General features: G+C 43.1%; 1 long non-coding RNA gene across 2 annotated transcripts in view; it reads right to left on the minus strand.

Moving 5' to 3' along the window:
- Positions 1-8,050: 8,050 nt before the first annotated feature.
- LOC146397876 (uncharacterized) overlaps positions 8,051-20,630 on the minus strand; it is a 29,694-nt gene continuing 17,114 nt past the window's right edge. The window contains exons 2-3 of one of the 2 annotated variants that reach the window (XR_014825141.1): positions 9,218-9,445; positions 8,051-8,935 (exon numbers count right to left, since the gene is read on the minus strand). This is a non-coding gene — a long non-coding RNA (uncharacterized LOC146397876). The other variant, XR_014825140.1, reaches the window with a different exon arrangement.

Here is a 20,630-nt window from a genome sequence, read left to right on the forward strand (position 1 = left end):
TTATTTACTTTTTTTTACAGCCACACCTGGGGCACATGGAAGTTCCTGGTCTAGGGGTCAAAGTGGAGCTGCAGCTGCAGTCTTACACCACAGCCATGGCAATGCTGGACCTGATTCAAATCTGTGACCTGTGCAGCATCTTGCAGCAATGCCCAATCCTTAACCCGCTGATGGAGGCCAGGGATGCAACCCACATCCTCTCAGACACTGTGTCAGGTTCTTCACATGCTGAGCCCCGTCAGGAACTCGTTTCTGTTATTTGATGTCTTTTTTATGCTTATAGAAACAATACAAGACCATCGTAAAATTTCAAGCACTATTTAGATAAAGTAAAAAGTAAAACTCCAACCCTAAAGTCTCCTATTACAACCCCACACCCTCAGATAACATGATTGCATTTTTTCCACATTTCCTTCTCAATACTTATACACAGGAGAAAACATCTTTTTTCTTTTTTTCCGCATTTTCTTCTCAATGCTTATATACAGGAGAAAACATCTTTTTTCTTTCTTGCAAAAAATTGTTTATGATTCAGATTCTTTTGCAACTGAATTTTCTCTTCCTGTGTTTCTGTATATATGGAGGCTTCCTTTCCATGTCTGTTATAAATAATGTATCTACTTATAAATAGACATAGGTCTCAGTTTCAGTGTTTGCCATGTGTTCCACAGAATGGACATGCAATGACTCACTGCACCAGTCCTTAGGGATGAACAGTTGTTTTCAATATTTGAATGAACATCCTTGCTCATATATTTCTCCATGTGTGCAGAACCTTCCTAAGATTATTCTTGGAAAAACACTTGTGTCAAAGGGTTTGCGCATTTAACATGTCAATAGCTATTGTCAAATTACCCCCCCAAAGTTAACCATCCTGCCAACAATTTACAGGGGTGCCTGTTTCCATGAGATAAACAGGGTCTCATCCTTCTTGGAAGGTGCATATTGCAGATATCTTTTCTGGAGAGAGGAGAGAACCAGTCTGGTAGGGCTGTGAGAATCCTTTAGCATCTTTGCTCACAACGGGGACCTCAGCTGCCCTTTCTCCTCAACCCCTTCTATCTGTCCTTGCATACACCTCCTTTCAAGGTTATGTTCAATATTCTCAGCCATACTTATAATGGGTTCATAAGAAAGACTTGTAAGAATGAACCCACTCTCTACCCAAATCAACCGATTCAAATGGCAAACACGTACCCCCCTTTTAGGCAACCTTGGGATTTCTGGATTTCTACATCTGTAGGAGAAGAACACGGTCTGTTTCTCACAACCCACCGCTGGTAGCTGGGTTGAAGACCGTGGCCATTCTTGAACTGCTCTAAGCCTGTGTTGTTCAATATGGCAGCCACTAGACCCATGTAGGTATTAAGCCCTTGAGGTGGGCTAGCCTTGAGGTGAGCTAGCGTTGCTGGAAGTATAAAAGACACGCTGGATTTGAAGACTTAGTATGAAGAAAAGAATAGAAATGCTCTTTATAATTGTTATATTGATTCCATGTGGAAATGATAATATCTGGACAAAATGGTTACATAAAATATACTGCTAAATTAGTTTTCTCTCTTCCTTTTCTTTTAAAGCAGCTCCTAGAAAGTTTCAAATTGCATATACCTATATGTGTGGAGGAGAAAATGAAAAATGTAAGATTAATTTGGGGTATTGAAAAACATGAAAAGGATCAAGTTAGGTCTGCGCATTCAAAGACAAGGTTTTGAGTGGGAGGGACTGGGAATCTGGGGTTAATAGAAGCAAACTATTGCATTTGGAATGGATGGACAGTGAGATCCTGCTGTACAGCACTGAGAACTCTAGTCACTTGTGATGGAGCATGATGCAGGATAGTGAGAAAAACAATGTGTGTGTGTGTGTGTGTGTGTGTGTGTGTGTGAGACTGGGTCACTTTGCTGGACAGCAGAAAACTGATGGAATGCTGTAAACCAACAGTGGAAAAATAAAAATCATTAAAAATATATGGAATATATTATGGAAAAATAAATCCCATATATGGAAAAAATAAAAATCGTTAAAAATAAATAAATAAGACAATGTTCAGGAGTTCCTGTTGTGGCTCAACAGGTTAAGGACCCGAGGTTGTCTCCGTGAGGATGTGGGTTTGATCCCTGGCCTCCCTCGGTGTGTTAAGGATTCAGCGTTGCGATAAGCTTCGGCGTAAGTTGCAGATGTGGCTTGGGGCCGAGTTGCCATGGCTGTGGTTTCGGCCTCAGCTACAGTCCTAGCCTGGGAATTTCCATATGCTGCAAGTGTGGCTATTAAAAAAGAAAAAGAAAAAGAAAAAGAAAGACAATGTTTAGTCTGAATGCAAGAAGACACTTGGAAACTAAAATGAATGAGGACAAGTGATATGCTTGTGAGATTTTTCCTTTTTTTCTGTTTTGCCAGCCCTGCATCTCTTCCTTTCAAATAATAAATAAATAAATAAATAAATAAATAAATCTGAATTTCAACATAAATAAAATACATCTGTGTCTTGAATTATATTTCTGTTAGATGACACTGCTCTAAGCTCTCTTTACTCCTGCAGAAATCTGCCCACACTTTGTGTGTGGTTTCCCTCCACCAGGGAAGAGAGTAGTTCGAAAGAAGGGGGCTCATCTGAATCATCAGTGGACTTTTTTTTTTTTTTTTAATGGCCAAACCCAAGGCCTATGGAGGTTCCCAGGTTAGGGGTCCAGTCAGAGCTGCAGCTACCAGTCTACACCACAGCCACAGCAATGCTGGATCCAAGCCATGTTTGTGACTTATGTCACAGCTCATGGCAACACCAGATCCTTTAACCCACTGAGCGAGGCCAGGGATGGAATCCTCATGCTCACGGATACTAGTCAGATCCTTAACCTGCTGAGCCACAGCGGGAACTCCATCAGTGGACTTTTAAAACAGCTATGTTCCAAATGGAAAGCCTGGACTCGAACAGGTATGTGTACATTGAGGCTCATAGCAGCACTGATCACAATAGCGGAAGAGTAGAAGCAACACAAATGTCCATCCGCGCATGAACGGATCAGCAATATGTGGTATGTATATTTACACACATACACACACACACACACACAGTGGAATAGTGTTCAACCATAAAAAGGAAGGGAATTCTGATCCATGCAACAACTTGGTTGCATCTTAAAAGCATTATACTTAGTGAAAGAAGCCAGACATAGGAGTTCCCGTGGTGGCACAGCGGAAACCAATCCAACTAGGAAACATGAGGTTGCAGGTTTGATCCCTGGCTTTGCTCAGTGAGTTAAGGATCTGGTGTTGCCGTGAGCTGTGGTGTACGTCGCAGACGGGGCTCGGATCTGGCATTGCTGTGGCTCTGGTGTAGGCCGGCGGCTATAGTTCCAATTCGACCCCTAGCCTGGGAACCTCCATATGCCGCAGGTGAGGCCCTACAAAATAGACAAAAAAAAAAAAGAAGCCAGACACCATATTGCATAATTACACTTATATGAGGTACCTAGAATGGTCAAATTCTTAGAGACAGAAAGAATGGTGGTTGCCAGAGCCTGGAGGGAAGTGGGAGTGGAGAGTTGTTGTCTAATGGATACAGAATTTCAGCTTGGGAAGATGAAGAAGTCTATGGATGGTGGTGATGGTTGCACATCAACTTAAGTCCACTCAACTGTATACTTAAAAGTGGTTAAAATAGTGAATTTTGCTATGAATAACTTACCACCATAAAAATATTTTTTTTTTTTTTTGTCTTTTCTAAGGCCGCACCCTCGGCATGTGGAAGTTCCCAGGCTAGGGGTCTAATCAGAGCTGTAGCCACCGGCCTACACCACAGCCACAGCCACGCCAGATCCTTAACCCACCAAGGAAGCCCAGGGATCAAACCCGAAACCTCATGGTTTCTAGTCAGATTCGTTAACCACTGCGCCACGACGGGAACGCCAATAAAAATAATTTTTAAAAAACAGATACATGACTAATTCCCACTCCTGAAGTTTAGTCTAGGGTGGAGGCTGGGCCTGTGTGTGGTTTATTGAAGTCCACAAGGGAGAACACTTGATTGAGAATAATGAGGCCAAGGTATGGGATGAATTCAGAGGTTTGATTTCAGTGACTTTTCTGCCTCTAAGTCTTCAGTAGTCGCTAAACCAGAGGTGGCTTGAGGCCTGAAGGCAGCTACAGATGTGTGCCATGTGTTTGTTTTAAATGAATTAGAAATTACCGGAGTTCCTATTATGGCTCAGTGGGTTTTAAGAACCTTTCATGGAATGAGGACGCAGATTCAATCCCTGGCCTTGCTCAGTGGGTTAAGGATCCAGCGTTGCCACAGGCTGCGACATAGGACCCATGTTGCCATGGCTGTGGTGTAGGCTGGCAGCTGCAGCTCCCATGGGACCCCTGGCCCGGGAACATCCACAGGTGCAGCCCTAAAAAGAAAGAACAAGAAGAAAAAAAGATGTTCCCCTGGAAAATTAGGAAATTTTACGTAAAAATCCAGATTTGGAATTTCTCTAGAAATATTGGAAAATGTGGCCAGAGTAGCCCAGCTGCAGAGCCCAGTGAGTTAGAGCTGCGTGAGGATGACTGCTGCCCCCCCACCCCAAGCCACCGTCTCCAATGGCCCCTTCTGTGCTACCCCAGCTCCTCTCCTGCTCCTTGGGTTTTCAACCTGCACTTTTTTTTTTGTATTTTTTTTTCCGGGCCACACTCACAGCATATGGACGTTCTCAGGCGAGGGGTCGAGGGGTCCAATCAGAGCTGCAGCTGCCACAGCTCACGACAATGCTGGATCCTTAACCCTCTGAGCGAGGCCAGGGATCGAACCCACATCCTCATGGATACTAGTGGGGTTTGTAACTGGCTGAATCACAACGGGAATGCCTCAACCTGCACTTTAAATGAGAAAACTGATTGATCCCTGGCCCAGGAAACTCCACATGACACAGGTGTTGCATAGATAGGTAGGTAGATAGATAGATAGATAGATAGATAGATAGATAGATAGATAGACAGACAGACATGTAGATAGATAAGCAAGCTGACCAGTGCTGAGAAAGCCAATCTCTTTAAACTGTGTCTTCAAATAGCTTATGAAAGCATCCTTGTGTTTACAGAAAGATAAACAAGCAGCACCAGCTACTTAAGCCAAACTGATCATGACAAATACCAAAAGCTCCATCCTCATTTCAGAGCTCTGACCCATTTGCCAGGACAGTATGGTTTGGTTAAACTGTAAACTCAGGCTGGCTTTCCAACACATAAACTCGGCTTTAATATTTTATTTATTTATTTATTTATTTATTGTCTTTTTGCCATTTCTTGGGCCAAACCCGCGGCATATGGAGGTTCCCAGGCTAGGGATCAAATCGGAGCTGTAGCCACCGGCCTACACCGGGGACACAGCAAAGCGGGATCCGACCCCCGTCTGCGACCTACACCACAGCTCCAGGCAACACCGGATCCTTAACCCACTGAGTGAGCCCAGGGATCAAACCTGCAAACTCATGGTTCCTAGTCGGAGTTGATAACCCCTGAGCCACAACGGGAATTCCTCGGCTTTAATATTTTAATTTAACACTCTTCCACACTGAATCAAATGCATCACATCCATCTTGGATCGTACTTCCCAAGGTTCCATTTCAAAGTCACCTGGACTGCACAGATTTCCCGCAGACTTAAGAGGGCAAGGCCAGATGGGGGCAGGGGTGAGATTGGTGGCGAGAGAGGATATAAAAATTATGGGTCCTTGTAGCACAGGGAACTATATCCAATCACTTAGGATGGAACGTGGTGGAAGATAATCTGAGAAAAAGAATGCATGTATATGTATAAATGTCACTTTGCTGTACAGCCGAAATTGACAGAACATTGCAAATCAACTATATTTTAAAAAAATGGAAACATGAGGCAATAAAGTATAATCTAATCTTCAAAAAAAATATGGGTCCTTTTTTATTCATAATGTAAAACTCAAGCTCCCCCAAGTCCCTGTACATGATCTCAACGCCACGAAGAAGGGTGAGAATAGAAGCCTCTTCTGATGCAGGAGCCCGCGTTCAAGGAATCACCCTGGGAATGTCTAAAACGGGATCTGCCAACAAGAGCAGGAATATTCCCAGGGTGGGGGAGGGAGCCACGCTGCCTCATCACAGGGTTTACAGACTAAAACGAAGGCAGAAACAGAGGGAAGGAGTGGGTGGCAAGGAGTTTAGCATCAGTGTTCTCATTTTTATTTTTCAACTCTCTCCCTCTGTTTTTGAGGCTCAAAGTCGTCTTTTCTTCATTATCGAAGTATAGCTGATGCACCTATTATATGTAGCAGGTGTACAACACAGTGATTCACAATCTTTAAAGGTTATACTCCATCAGTAGGTATTACAAAATATTGACAAGTTTCCCTGCATCGTACAACAGTATTAAACATTGTATCTTTGCAGTTTATTTATCTTTTTCTTGTTAGGGCGGCGCCTGCAGCAATATGGAAGTTCCCAGACTAGGCGTCAAATTGGAGGTGCCGCTGCTGGCCTGCACCACAGCCACATCCACGTCAGATCCAAGCCAACCACTGTGACCTACGCTGAGGATGACAGCAACGCTGGATCCTTAACCCATTGACTGAGGCCAGGGATTGAACCCACATCCTCTCAGAGACAATGTCGGGTCCTTAACCCAATGAGCCACAATGGGAACTCTTTATAGTTTCTTTTATACCTCTTTTGTGTCTCTTAATCCCCTATCGCTATCTTGCCCTTCCCCACTGGTAACCACTAGTTTGTTCTCTATATATCTGTGAGTCTGTTCCTTTTCTGTTAGAGTCTCCAGTGTGTTGTATTTTTTTTTTTTGATTCCACATATAAGTGATATCATACAGCATTTGTCTTTCTCTGTCTGACTTACTTCACTTAGCATAATGCCCCACATGTCCATCCAGGTCAACTGTGTTTTTGCCTTTTCTAGGGCCACTCCTGCGGCATATGGAGGTTCCCAGGCTAAGGGTCTAATCGAAGATGCAGCCACCGGCCTATGCCACAGCCACAGCACATGGGACCCGAGCCCCGTCTACCACCTACACCACAGCTCATGGCAACACCAGATCCTTAACCCACTGAGCAAGGCCAGGGATCGAACCTGCAACCTCATGGTTCCTAGTTAGATTCGTTAACCACCGAGCCATGATGGGAACTCCAACAGTCTCTTTTTTAATACAAAAACCCAGTGCTATTTTCCTAGCTCATCTTATAGGTGAAATAAGACCTGAAAATAAATTGCTTTAGTTTGTAGGGACAAATGTTGGTTCGTGGGCATAGCACCTGTATGAAAGAGACCTCAGCTTCAAAACCCAATTTACCTCAAACTACTTGGTTTCCTGAGGGTCAGCACAGCACCCACTGTTGGCCTATGTCATATCCCCACACACACACACACAAACACACACACACATTTTATTCTGAAAGTGGATCGCCTCACTCCCATCATGTGGGAAGGGGCTTACACAGCTCTCCAGGGCCTGTCAACGCCTTTCTGATTCCATCTCAGGTTATCACTTGGGATTCTAATCTTGCAACTCTTCTGAGACCCCAAGGGCCCCCTGTGGGCCCAGGGATGGTGTCTTTGGTGAAGCAGTTATTATTTATATTCTAAAAGCAGACTAGACCACGCAGTGTTACTTCGGGGATATAAACAGACTCATTATAGATTCAAACTAATCTTCCAGCTCCGTAAGAAGTAAAATGTTCTATCCAGGTGTTCTTTAGACTGTGTTTGGGTGAAATACGTGGGTAACACAGACACCTCGTGGGTAGTTCGTCGTCTCCATAGGAAGTTCAGCAGCCCTTCAAAAAAGCAAATATTCCACCCGACACACCTGCTGCGTTCTGTCGAGAGCTTTTCATGAACATTTATCAGGAGGATGAGCCAAATCCCTGCACAATAATCCAAACACAATAATCCTCAACTCCTTGGAACACCCTAACCCCATTCCACTCTCTCCACCATTCTTGCCAATGCCATCCTCCCTCCCTCACGCCCGCCCACACCTCTGCCACTTCCTCCCACCATCCTGTCCACCCCAGCATCCGTCCCTGTCCTCATCCACCTGCCAGAGTCCTACCAAGCCTTCAAGCCTCGGCTCAAATGCTGCTTCCCTCTTTCCCCCTCTCTAGATCGCTCATTACCCTCCCTCCCTCCTTCCCTCTCATTTGCAAGTCCTCCAGCACAGGGATCAGAGCTAACTCCACCCTTTCTCCTAAATGGGGCAAACCCTAGATGAAGGTAGGAGGGAGGAAGAGGGGACAGAGATGGGAGAAGAAAGAGAGGAAGGGAAGTTCTTAGAGTCCAGGACCAAAAGGCAATCCTAATTGACCTCTCCAGTCATGTGCTCCAAGGGAAAACAAAACCACTCCAGAAATGAAATGACTTCCCAGCTTTCTAAGGAACTTCTATCAGGGAATTTAATAGTGAACACAATACTAATAGCTCCTCGGGCTAGTAAGTTTACGCTTTGAAATAAAGAAATGATAGTAGGATGTTGCCTAGGAATATCCAGGGCTACAAAATGCAGAAGAAATGCAAGGATGCTCACATGTCCAATACAGGGAGGGCCAGTTCCACAGGACCATGTGGTACCCAAGGTAGTTCTAGTCGCCATATGTTAGGACCTTAACATTCATCTTTCTGTTTTCCTGGCACCTGTTTTCATTTACTCCTGTTAAGACATTCACTGTTTGGCTTCTTCCTTCCAGAAATTGGAGGTAATAGCTAGAAATATCACGGACTTGGCAGCATTCGATCAATGAAAACTACCAACTCCAAGTATAGACAGTGGTCAGTGCAAGACATGTGTGTTATCCAATTGGTAAATTTTACTTTTCATTGACATGATGTTAGAGGCTGAGATATATTTAGCTTCTTCTATTCTCCTGCACGGCTTTTTTAATCGTCTTCTCTTATAACTGAGCAATGCTTTTGGAATCTGTAAAAAAAAAAAAAAAAAAAAAAAAAAGAAAAGAAAAGAAAATGATATATCAAATCCCATGGCTTACTTAGTGTAAACTTAAAAATAAAACAGCCACACCCACTCAATAAGAGAACAGTATTATCATCATTTATAGACCATTCAAGTAAACTCAATTAAAATAAGTTCATAGCAGCCTCAGGCTCAAAATCCTACTGGAATTGAGAGCCCAGAAACACAGCAGTAAAAGCCACAGTGTCGAATGCCAGGTCTGCGTGAGAAAGAAGAGTTTGGTGTTACCTATAACTGCTTGCATTGGAGTTCCCATTGTGGTGCAGCAGAAAGGAATCTGACTAGGAATCGTGAGGTTGTGGGTTCGATCCCTGGCCTTCCTCAGTGGGTTAAGGATCCAGCGTTGCCGTGAGCTGTGGTGTAGGTTGCAGACGTGGCTTGGATCCTGTGTTGTGTGGCCATGGCATAGGTCGGCAGCTGTAGCTCCAACTGGACCCCTAGCCTTAGGGTATGGCCCTAAAAAGTTAAACACAGAAAACAAACCCAAAACTGCTTGTATCTTGTTTATGGTCTTGAGCAGGTTTGATATCTCACTATAGCAGGAGGAGTTTTGATCCATCACATGACGGTTGGCGATGGCTCCTTTTTTCCTCCTTGTTTTTATTTTGATCACCTTTCAGCCAAGTCCTGGGAGGCTCCCGGGTGCCAGTGTACCTGTTCAACACCCCACATGTGTACACACCTATCTCCTCGTGTGGGAGCCCCTGGGTAGCTACGCGGTTGACTAAACAGAAACTTCCATTCAGTGACTTCCCGAAGCCATGACAAGGGGTCGGTCTTTTCTTCAGACAGTCACATTTTCACCATGGATCCTCCTCCACGGGCTGTGAAATTCAATTTGATTTTTCTGTGGCTCTTGCAAAACCTCGTTCAGGAAAACCCCAATGGAGGACATTGATTTAACCCATTAATTCTGCCTTTGAGGATATTTCCTGGGCAAATAACAAGGCTTGTTCCTTCAATGCACCCTTTATCGTAACAATATATTATGAAAAAATAGTACAATAGAAAATATAAATTAGGAAAAAAACATATAAGACTGCAGTACACTTCATAATAGGAAAAAGCTAGAAATATCCTAATCGCCCCAAAATATGAGCTGGAGTTAAATAAATACAGTACAATTATAGGATAGAATTCCACAGAATCACTGGGAAAAATGTAGGAGAATATTAAATACTAGGGGGAAATGCTCATGATATCAGTGGAGATGCAGATTGCAAAAGAATATGATCCCAAAGATAGCAATGTGTTCACAGCCATTACCTCTGGGAGGGTGTGTTAGTGCTTGTTGCTTCTTCTTATGTATGTTTTCTCCAGTAAGAGTGTATTTCTATTGTAATGTGTAAAACAAAGGCCAGAAATGATAACACCTGGACTCCTTCAGCTCGCACACAGAATCTCCTTTGCTGAGGCTAAACCAGGCTCCACCACTGATGTCACAGACCTGGAGTGGAGCCTGCCTGGGGCACCAGGGCAAATGCCAAGCTGGAGGGTGGGGTGCACCTGGGTAGGGCTCCTCACCAGAGGGTAGCCCTCCTCCCATGACCTGAGCTTTTCTGGAAGCAGCTTTCTAATTATGCACTATCAAAACTTTCCCTAGAACCTAACACATTTAATGGTCCTGCTGGTTACCTTGCTACCTCGTTAAAACAGTGACACTTTTTCAAGAATGTTTGATGACATATGAGGATATTTATTAATCTGACAGAGCAGATTAAGAAACGGCATGCTTCTGGAGTTCCCGTCATGGCTCAGTGATTAATGAACCTGACTAGCATCCATAAGGATGTGGGTTCAATCCCTGGCCTCGCTCAGTGTGTTAAGAATCTGGCGTTGCCATGAGCTGCAGTGTAGGTCACAGATGCGGCTTGGATCTGGCGTTCCTATGGCTGTGATGTAGGCTGGCAGCTATAGCTCTGAGTCGACCCCTAGCCTGGGAACCTCCATATGCCACAGGTGCAGCCCCAAAAAGACAAAAAAAAAAAGAAAGAAAGAGAGAGGAGAGAGAAAGAAAGAAAGAAAGAAAGAAAGAAAGAAAGAAAGAAAGAAAGAAAGAAAGAAAGAAAGAAAGCTCCTAACTGTATTTTCTATAATTATGTGTGTTTCTTGGTTATATAAAATGTTACAAACAGAAGAAATTGGGTGAGGAATAAACAGGAGCATTCTAAAATCTTTGCAACTTATCTCTAAACCTAAAATTATTCCAAAATTAAAAGTTTATTTAACAGGAGTTCCCATTGTGGCTTGGTGGGTTAAGACCCTGACATAGCATCTGTGAGGATATGGGTTCAATCCCTGGCCTTGATCAGTGGGTTAAGGATCTGGCATCGCCACAAGCTGCTGTGCAGTTCTCAGATGCAGCTCAGATCTAGTGTTGCCATGGCTGTGGCGAAGGCTGGCAGCTGTGGCTTTGATTCAACCCCTAGCCTGGGAACTTCCGTATGCCGCAAAAGCAGCCATAAAAAGGAAACAGAAAGTTTATTTAATGAATAAAACAAACAAACAAAAAAAACCCAAGTAAAACAACTTATTAACTGTATGGCACACATTTCTCCGTGCTTCAATTACTTAACATTTACTGTAATAAAATCCCTTGGAAATTAAAAAAAAAAAATGTGTGTGTTTATTTTTATGCAGATCCTGAGTCTATTTACATGTAATTTCCAGAAGAAAAATATATCTAGAAAATATACCAAAATGATCATGGCAGCTGTATCTATGGGATTGGGGATGTTTTTCATTTTTTCTTCAGTTTTTATGAGCTTTTAAGATTTTTCTATAATGAATAGGATTATTTTTATGTAATTTATCAACTTGGGTAATTATATATTACACACATCATAGTTATGTAATATACAAAAATAAAATCACTTTTATGAGATTTCTTTCATAGTCAGAAAAAAATGTAAGGAGTTTCCTTGTGGCTCAGTGAGTTAAGGATACGGTGTTGTCACTGCTGTGGATCTCGTTATTGCTGTGGTGTGGGTTTTATTCTTGGCCGGGGGAACTTCTGCATACCTTGGGCATAGCTAAAAAAAAAAAAAAAAAAAAGTAAAAACAAAATTTAGTAGGCATGTGGATTTCCCAAGAACCCAGGGGCAAGCAGGGAGACTGAAATTGTATACAGCTGGGTAAAGCTATTGGCAAACTCAGATGATTATGTATGTTCTGCAGCTACTGTTCAAACTCTAGGTACTATACATGGTTAATATGAATTACACACAGCAGCTAATAATACTTTGGGAACCACAGTCAATTTGATAATGACAGTATTCCAAAATTAGCACAATGAAAAGCTTAGCAACTATTGTCCCTCTAATGGAGAGGTGGCAGAAAGAAAAAAAACCTCTTTTCTTTGTAAAGCTTAACATTAAAATTAGCCATATCTTTTTCCTTAGGTGCAAAGAGGAAAGCCAGAAGGCAGCTTATTCCACTGCTATTTTGTTCCGGAGATCTATGCTCGAGCGACTCATGGGACAGATAACAAGGGAGAGTCCAAACTCATCATCTAAAACAATATTTTTGGGAAAAAAATCCAGAAGGAGAAAATGATTTCATGCTTTCAAGCAATGAATGGTTCTTCTCTGGGGTCTGAAAATTTTTCCCAGAGAAATGATGAGGCAGACAAATGGAAGATAGATGGAAAAACGTGGCAACTTTGCAACTGATCTTGCAGTGATCACGAAAATGTAAATAGCAAGACAGCCGTCAGAGATCCCGGACTTTGCCTAGAAACAAAATGTTCAGCCTGTTGTTTGTTGTTGTTGTTTTATTGAAGGATTTTGAGTGGAAAAGTAGTCTCCCTTGTCAATCAGCTAAGTTGCAGGGGCTAATAGATTCTGGTGTTGGGGGGGGCGGTCAACACAGAATTTAATTGAACATCTCACAATACGCCCACATGCCCAGAAAATGTGGACAGCTTGATGGGGTTCACTGAGCCAAAGAAGCAAGACCCAAACAGTGCATTAATGTATAGGAAAAGAATGGTTGCAATCAGCCCCTTGTGAATTGGACAGAGGGCTTGGAGATGAAGCAATTATCAGCCATCGGGGATTAATAGTAAAGTTTGAATACCAAGCTGTATATGTTAGGGGCAGAATATGTTGCCTATAGAAAACAACAAAGGCCGTTCCTTACTATTAAGTGAGATTAAACGTAATGGCCTGATTTAATCACAAAGGCAGAATTAAATTCAGATGGCAACTTCAAAGTGGACACATGAACGCAGGCCACTGCTAACATTTACATATAGCTGGCATAGCTTGGCCTGGAACACAATAGGATAAAGTTCCTTTGGCCACTTAAACAATTTTCTATTCTCCACTTTTTTTTGTGAACACTCACTGTATTTCTTCCACGATTGCATTTAGTGAATAAGAAGGCGCTAAGCGTGCTATTTATTCATGGGCGCTGTAATTTTTAATTCTTTCCAATTATGAAAAAAAGAAGTCGCAAGAGGTCACCAGAATAGAGTGGTTATAATCAGATTGACAACAACAACAAAAGAAGAAGCAGCCAAAACAAAATCAAACAAAAAGATCTCTGATAGAGTGTCCAGTGTCTTACTTTTTGTATCTGCCTTCAGCTTAGGAACTCACTATTTGAATTCAAACTTAACTCATCAGAGGGAAATGGAGCTTTCTTCCTACTTGGGTCCAAGTTTTGCTACCATCATGGAGTCCAAGAGAGTCATTTATCACTGAGTCCATGGAGTTATTTTTCAATACAGCCTTGCCCCTTCTTCCTTATTTATTACCGAAAGCTTGATTCCTTCTTTATACCCTTTTTCAAGGGAGTTCTCTTAAGAGGGTTGAGAAATATAAACCCATTGCTGGGTCTAGGTGAGTTGAGGCTCATCTTGTTAGTTGGCCCATGGGGAATTTCAGGTACCCATGACTTGAATTTAAAAAGTAAGTATAGTATCTGGAGTTCCCATTGTGGCCCAGCGGTTAACGAACCCGACTAGCATCCATGAGGATGGGGGTTCGATCCCTGGCCTCCCTCAGTGGGTTAAGGATCCTGCATTGCCGGGAGCTGTGGTGTAGGTTGCACACACGGCTTGGATCTGGTGTTGCTGTGGCTGTGGTGTAGGCCAGCAGCTACAGCTCCGATTGGACCCCTAGCCTGGGAACCTCCATATGCCGACAAAAATAAATACATAAATAAAAATAAAAATTTAGTATCTAAAAGTCATGATTGTCTTTAGTCAATGCCCAGGTACATCTGAAGGCTTTTGGGTTCATAAAAGTCCTGGGCAGGAGTTCCTGTTGTGGTCTAGTGGGTTAAGAATCTGTCTGCAATGGCTCAGGTCACTGCAGAGGCACAGGCTTGATCTCTGGCCCAGTTCAGTGGTTTAAAGGATCCAGTATTGCCATAGCTGCAACTCCCACATACCACAGGTGAAGCCACTAAAAAAAAAAAAGTCCTGTGCAAATTTTATCTATGTATATAACATGTAATTACTATTTTACTTCTATGTATAAAACAAGTATATATGTAACTTATATACCTATTTAAAATCATGGTAGTTTATGATTACATGTATTATAATGATCATATTGTAAAATACTATACATTATATAACATATACTTTATATATAATTAATGACCCTATTCTTCAAGCCAGCAATCCTTCTTCAAAGAATTTATTCCAAATAGGTGTGACATAAGGACTCCAAGATTTATGTAATTGGACCTTTATTACAAAGTTGCTTTTAGTATTAAAACCAAATAAGTTTGGGGGGTGGGGGATGCTCTGGGGTTGTGGGATGGAAATCCTATAAAATTGGATTGTGATGATCATTGTACAACTACAAATGTAATAAATTCATTGAGTAAAGGAAAACAAAAAACAAATAGGAGTTGACCAAAATGCCCCTACTTAGGGACAAGCTTAAGAACTGCTGCTATGAATTTAAAATAAAATTCTATGCAGCCATTTTATTTTATTTCATTTTATTTAGAGCCACACCTGTAGCATATGGAAGTTCCCAGGCTAGGGTTGAATTGGAACTGCAGTTGCTGGCCTACACCCCAGCTCAAGGCAATGCTGGTTCCTTAACACGCTAATCGAGGCCAAGGATCAAAACTGCATCCTTATGGATACTAGTCAGGTTCGTTAACCACTGAGCCACGAAGGGAACTCAAAGAAATTTACTTTTGAAAAAGAATTCTGTTTTTGAGAGGAGCTGATAAACAGTTTTCAAAGCGACTTTGAGAGCAGAAGATGAGATTTTTCTGGGGCAAAAATGCAGCAAAATGTCACACAAATCTTTGCCCTCTCCATCTGGAAGGAGCCTGGGTACCTGGACCACAGGGTTCCCACACTCATCATCCTTCAAAGGCTTACATTTTGGAGAGTCTATTTTCCTCTTTTCATTTCTTTTCTTTCTTTTTGTTTTTCTTTTTAGGGCTGCACCTGCAGCCTATGGAAGTTCCCTGGCTGGGGTGGAATCCAAGCCGCGTCTGCGACCTACACCAACACCTCACCGCAACACGGGATCCTCAACCCACAGAGCGAGGCCAGGGATCGAATCCACATCCTCATGGATAGTTGTTGGGTTATTTTCTGCTGAGCCACAACGGGAAATCCAGTCTTCCTCTTTTCATTTCCCCTTCATGGGACAGAGATTTTCTGAGTTGGACTCATCCTCCTGGACTTGGGAGTGAGGGCAGGAGAGGCACCGTCGGGTTCTCTGTGACAGCTTGGTCATCTGCAAGGGTGCTACAATCTGACTTCAACCCAACAAGGTTTAGGGGAAAGGGCCAGGAGAGGACGAGTCCCTGTGGAAGAGGCGGAGTTGTGGACGAAGCCCTCAACCTTTAGAGAAAGCTCGCTTGGAGCTGCTCCCTCTGGAGCCATCAGCTTAAATGAATGAATGCTCCGGGGCTGGGCCGACTGCAGTGTCTGAGGCTTAGTGACTTGCCCCAAAGCAAGTGCGACTGAGAAAATGTCCCCCAAACACTAGTCTTCCAGGCTTGCACCACTTCCTTGAACCGTCAATCCAAACTTTTTGGCTCCAGTTAATTGCAAGATGCCTCTCCGCGTAGAAGAATGAGGAGACAGACAAGGCGGAAATGCACAAAATGTGCTTTAGGTTTGCAAGAGTTGCTCATTTACCCACGTAGCTTATTTACCAGAAGTGGGAGGGACCCTAGTGGGACCTCCCTCCCCCACGAAGGCTTCCTCAGGCACCTTTGGACTAACGATGCTCTGGCTGATGAAACAGTTGGGCAGGAGCAAATCAATGACCGCTCATGAAGCTGCAGTGTCCCCACTCGCCTGGGGACCTATCCTACCCATTCTCCAGCGCAGAGCATCAAGTCAAAAAGAGAAAAATTTCCAAACCAAATGAACTCACTAGATTATCCAGAGACAGAATGAGGCAAAAAAAAAAAATACATGGCATCTCTCCCTTGATGGCTCAGGTGTTGGGACAGCTACCTCCTTTCTCCACCCTTTTTAAGTCATCTCCTGAAGGTGGGGTGGATGTCCACTCAGAACCCTCCTCTCACACCCACCCTGGGCTTTCAGAAAAGCAGCAACTGCTTCATTTCCAAACAAAAAAGAGTAGAGAACATTTCCAGGATCTTTAGAACTCACACAGAATATAGATGAGCATTTTCGAAAAACAACATTTAGTATTTCCTTCTGACTGCGGAAAAAAAAATGCAGGTTCATATTAAATTCAAACAAACACAGAAATGTAGCGAAATAAAAAAATGGCATGTATAATTCTACCTCCCAGAGAAAACCACTGTTAACATCTAGAAATGTTTCCCTCTGGTTGTTTTCCTAGGTGCATATAATTAGAACACATACTGTAATTTTTTACAAAGTTGAGATCATATGATTTCATTTTCCCTCTTTTTATTTTAATAGTCTGTCAGAGCATAAGGAAATACAGTGCTCTCCTCTGAGAAATTCTAGTAACGGAGTTCCCGTTGTGACTCAGCAGTAATGACCCTGACTGGTATCCATGAGGACACAGGTTCAATCCCTGGCCTCGTTCAGTGGGTCAAGGATCTGGCATTGTTGTGAGCTCTGGCTGTGGTGTAGGCCAGCAGCTGTAGCTCCAATTCCACCCCTAGCCTGGGAACTTCCATATGTTGTAGGTGTGGCCCTAAGAAGATGAGGAAAGAAAGAAAGAAAGAAAGAAGGAAGGAAGGAAAGAAGGAAAGAAAGGAAGGAAGAAAGGAAGAAAGATTGATTCTAGTAACAATAACATTAGTAATATAATTAGTCATTGTGCTATAGTTTATATTTTTTACTATAGCCTACATTACACACAGGACTCTTCTCCAGGGAGCTGGAAGTATTTTTAACTTAGTTTCCTAATAGACCTGGCGATAAGGACAACTATGCAGCTGTCTAAAGCGATGTGAGGACACCTTAAAGGCGCACAGTCAAGTCATAACCATGACAGACCTGAGTCTCTGGGACCTGGCAGGGGACCAGTCACCTCAGGAAACATGATGTTCCTCTGGCCATAGGCAAGTAATACTCAAACCACAGCTCTTCTTGGTGATGGGGGCAGTACACGCGCACACACACACATGCACACACACACACACACGCACACACGCGTATACACAGAGGCCAGGGCGGGCTGACAGTTGTAACGCCATCATCTGTGTCCTCAGAGAAAGAGCAGGAAGACCGGTTGCTCCACACAAAGGCCTGAAGCGCTCGTGTGAAAGGTCAGTCTGTGTTGTCATCCAGGCCAGGGAGGGGGACCAAAGAGGTGGTGGCCCAGAGAACAACAGACCAGGGGCAGGATCTTAACCCCGGCCTGTGGCCTGGGCTGCCCGGAGGAGGGGCTGAGAAACTCTCGTAGGAGCGGGAGGGACCTGGGAGGGACAGAGAGGAGAGGCAGCCACGGGGACCTCAGGCCTCTGTCACTTGGCTGGGAGGCCAGCAACTCTCATTCATTCTGCAGGCTGGACAGTGGCAGGGTGGCCTGAAAGGAGAGAGGAAGCCGGAGGGCCAGGCCCAGGGACACTCCAGGCTCTGACGTGAGACCCTGGCCGTGACCCTCCTCCTGGGTGGCGGAGGGGGTATACGGAACCTGGAAAATCAGGGTGTTCTTTGTGGAATGGTGTGAAACAGTTTCCTGAGGCCTGGAACTATGCAACAGACTATTTGATGTCAAATTCAATGCCATTTAATGCCACATTTGAGTATATAAATGGGCAAAGACTTGGAGTTCCTGTCATGGCTCAGCCATAACGAACCTGACTAGTATCCATGAGGACTCAGGTTCAATCCCTGGCCTCACTCACTGTTAAGGATCCAGCACTGCCATGAGCTGTGGTGTAGGTCACAGATGTGGCCCAGATCCCGAATGGCTGTGGCTGTGGTGTAGGCCGGCAGCTGCAGTTCCAATTCCACCTCTAGCCTGGGAACTTCCATATGCCACAGATGTAGCCCTAAAAAGACAAAAAATAACAAATGGGCAAAGACTTAAGAAAGCTGGAAATGCAAAATGGAATAAGAAAAAGGGGCTTCTCTCTTGCCCGATTATCTCAGGGAGTTGGGGACAAGGACACTTCCCGGACGATGCTCCAGAGAAGCCCTTCTCATTGAAAGGTGATCTTTCCTCCCGCAAACCTGGGCTCGTCCCCTGTTTTCCCACCTCTGTGGATGGAACCACCGCCAACCACCTATGCAAGCTTTCTCTATAACTTTCCTTCCCTGGCCTGGGAACAAATTCAAAACGATGTCTCCATTGCAATAAAGTTTCATTAGGCTTTTCTTGTTTGGGGAAGGTAGCAAGGATGCTATCTGTGTCTCAAGACTCAAGAAAATGCCAAGGCTGGCGTTCCCACTGTGATGCCACAGAATCAGTGGTATCTCTGGAGCACTGGGACACAGGTTTGGCATAGAGGTTTAAGGATCTGGCATTGCCACAAGTGTGGTGTAAGTTGTAACAGTGGCTTGGATCTGATCCCTGGCCCTAGGAACTCCATATGCTGAGGGTTGGCCAAAAAAAGAAAAAAAAAAAAAAAAAAAAAGGAAAATTCCAGGGCTAACAACTTTGATAGGATATAACTTCAATTTTTTTTTTCATCTTTTTACAGAAATTCCCCTAGCCTGGGAATGCCACAGCCACAGCAACGCTGGATCTGAGCAGCATCTGTGACCCATGCCACAGCTTACAACAACGTTGGCTCCTTAACCCATTGAGCCAGGCCAGCGATAGAACCCACATCCTCACAGACACTATATGTCGGGGTCTTAGCTCACTAAGCCAGAGCAGGAACTCCTTAATTTGAATTTTTCATCAAATGCTTTGCATTACCATGATAAGAATTCACTTAGGGCCATAATCCAAGGACCTATCTTGATTTCCTGTGATGACCCAAGATTTATGACATTTCTTAGATTTTGATTTCACAGGAGGAGAGAACTTATGAAAAAATCCTTAAATCACTGTCAGCCCCAGATTTCCTGCCCATCCTTTCAGGATATAACCAACTGATCATTAATTCCTGCAAGTATGAAACCCCATGATAATTGCCGAATGAAAATAATGAGAATTTTTTGAGGTGGAAAACTGACAAGGAGACACATGAAATAGAAATCCCGAGGAAGAATAAAATAAAAAATTTGTTATTTAAATATATTTTAAAATGTAGGTAGTACTTTCATGGGTTTTGGATTTTTTTTTTTAATCTATCTGAAAAGATGTCATCAGAGAAAAGAAGTCAAAGACATGATCAGGCCTGATTATTGGTAGATAAAGAATATTGTACAGTGTCCTATGCTGAAGTCTTTAAGCCATTTTGAGTTTATTTTTGTGCAGGATGGACTGGGAGTTTGGGGTTAGTAGATGCAAACTATTGCATTTGGAGTGAATAAGCAATGAGATCCTGCCGTACAGCACAGGGAAATATGTCTAGTCACTTTTGATGGGCCATGATGGAGGATAATTCGAGAAAGAATGTATGTATTTGCATAACTAGGTCACTTTCCTCTACAGCAGAAATTGACAGAACATTGTAAATCAACTGTAATTTTAAAAAGTTAAAGCAAAAAAGAATATTGTAGATGTCAGCTCTATGCTAAATGGACAAAGAGAGCAAAGTTTACACTGTGCTAGGTTATTCCTTATTGGGTCTCTTGATCTCAAGGGGCTCTGATCCAAAGACTGAGCATTCTCTCAGCTGCAAAGAAAAACTCTTTTCCATCTAGACTCAAGCACCGAGTTTAAGTCATTGACAAAGAATTCAAGAAGAATAAGATTTGGGTGTTTGGTCAAGACTTGGTACAGCATTCAGCTCTTCCTTGGAATTTTCTTCAGAATTAATTTATCTCTGTAACAGAGAAATAGCCAAAAAACAGCTATTCTCTCCAAAGGAGAAATAGTGCAGAACTCCATCAACTCAAATTGGTCATTCTTTGTTTTTCTTCTTTTCAATTTTTTTTTTTTTTTTTTTTTTTTTTTTTTTTTTTTTTGCTGCTTCCAAAGCATGTAGAAGTTCTCGAGCTAGGATCAACCCACACCAGAGCAGTGATTGAGCCACAGCAGTGACATCAGATCCTTAACCTGCTGAGCTACCAGGGAACTCCTTTCTTTTTAAAAGGGAATTAGTGTGGAGTAGTGGACTTGGAATTCTCATCTTCAAATTTCATCTC

This window comes from Sus scrofa, chromosome 13, assembly GCF_054392235.1.
Source record: "Sus scrofa isolate SSC_HxYL_T2T_F1_AM1 chromosome 13, Sscrofa_HxYL_maternal_Yorkshire_Landrace_v2.0, whole genome shotgun sequence".
In the NCBI taxonomy this organism is placed as follows: Eukaryota; Metazoa; Chordata; class Mammalia; order Artiodactyla; family Suidae; genus Sus; species Sus scrofa.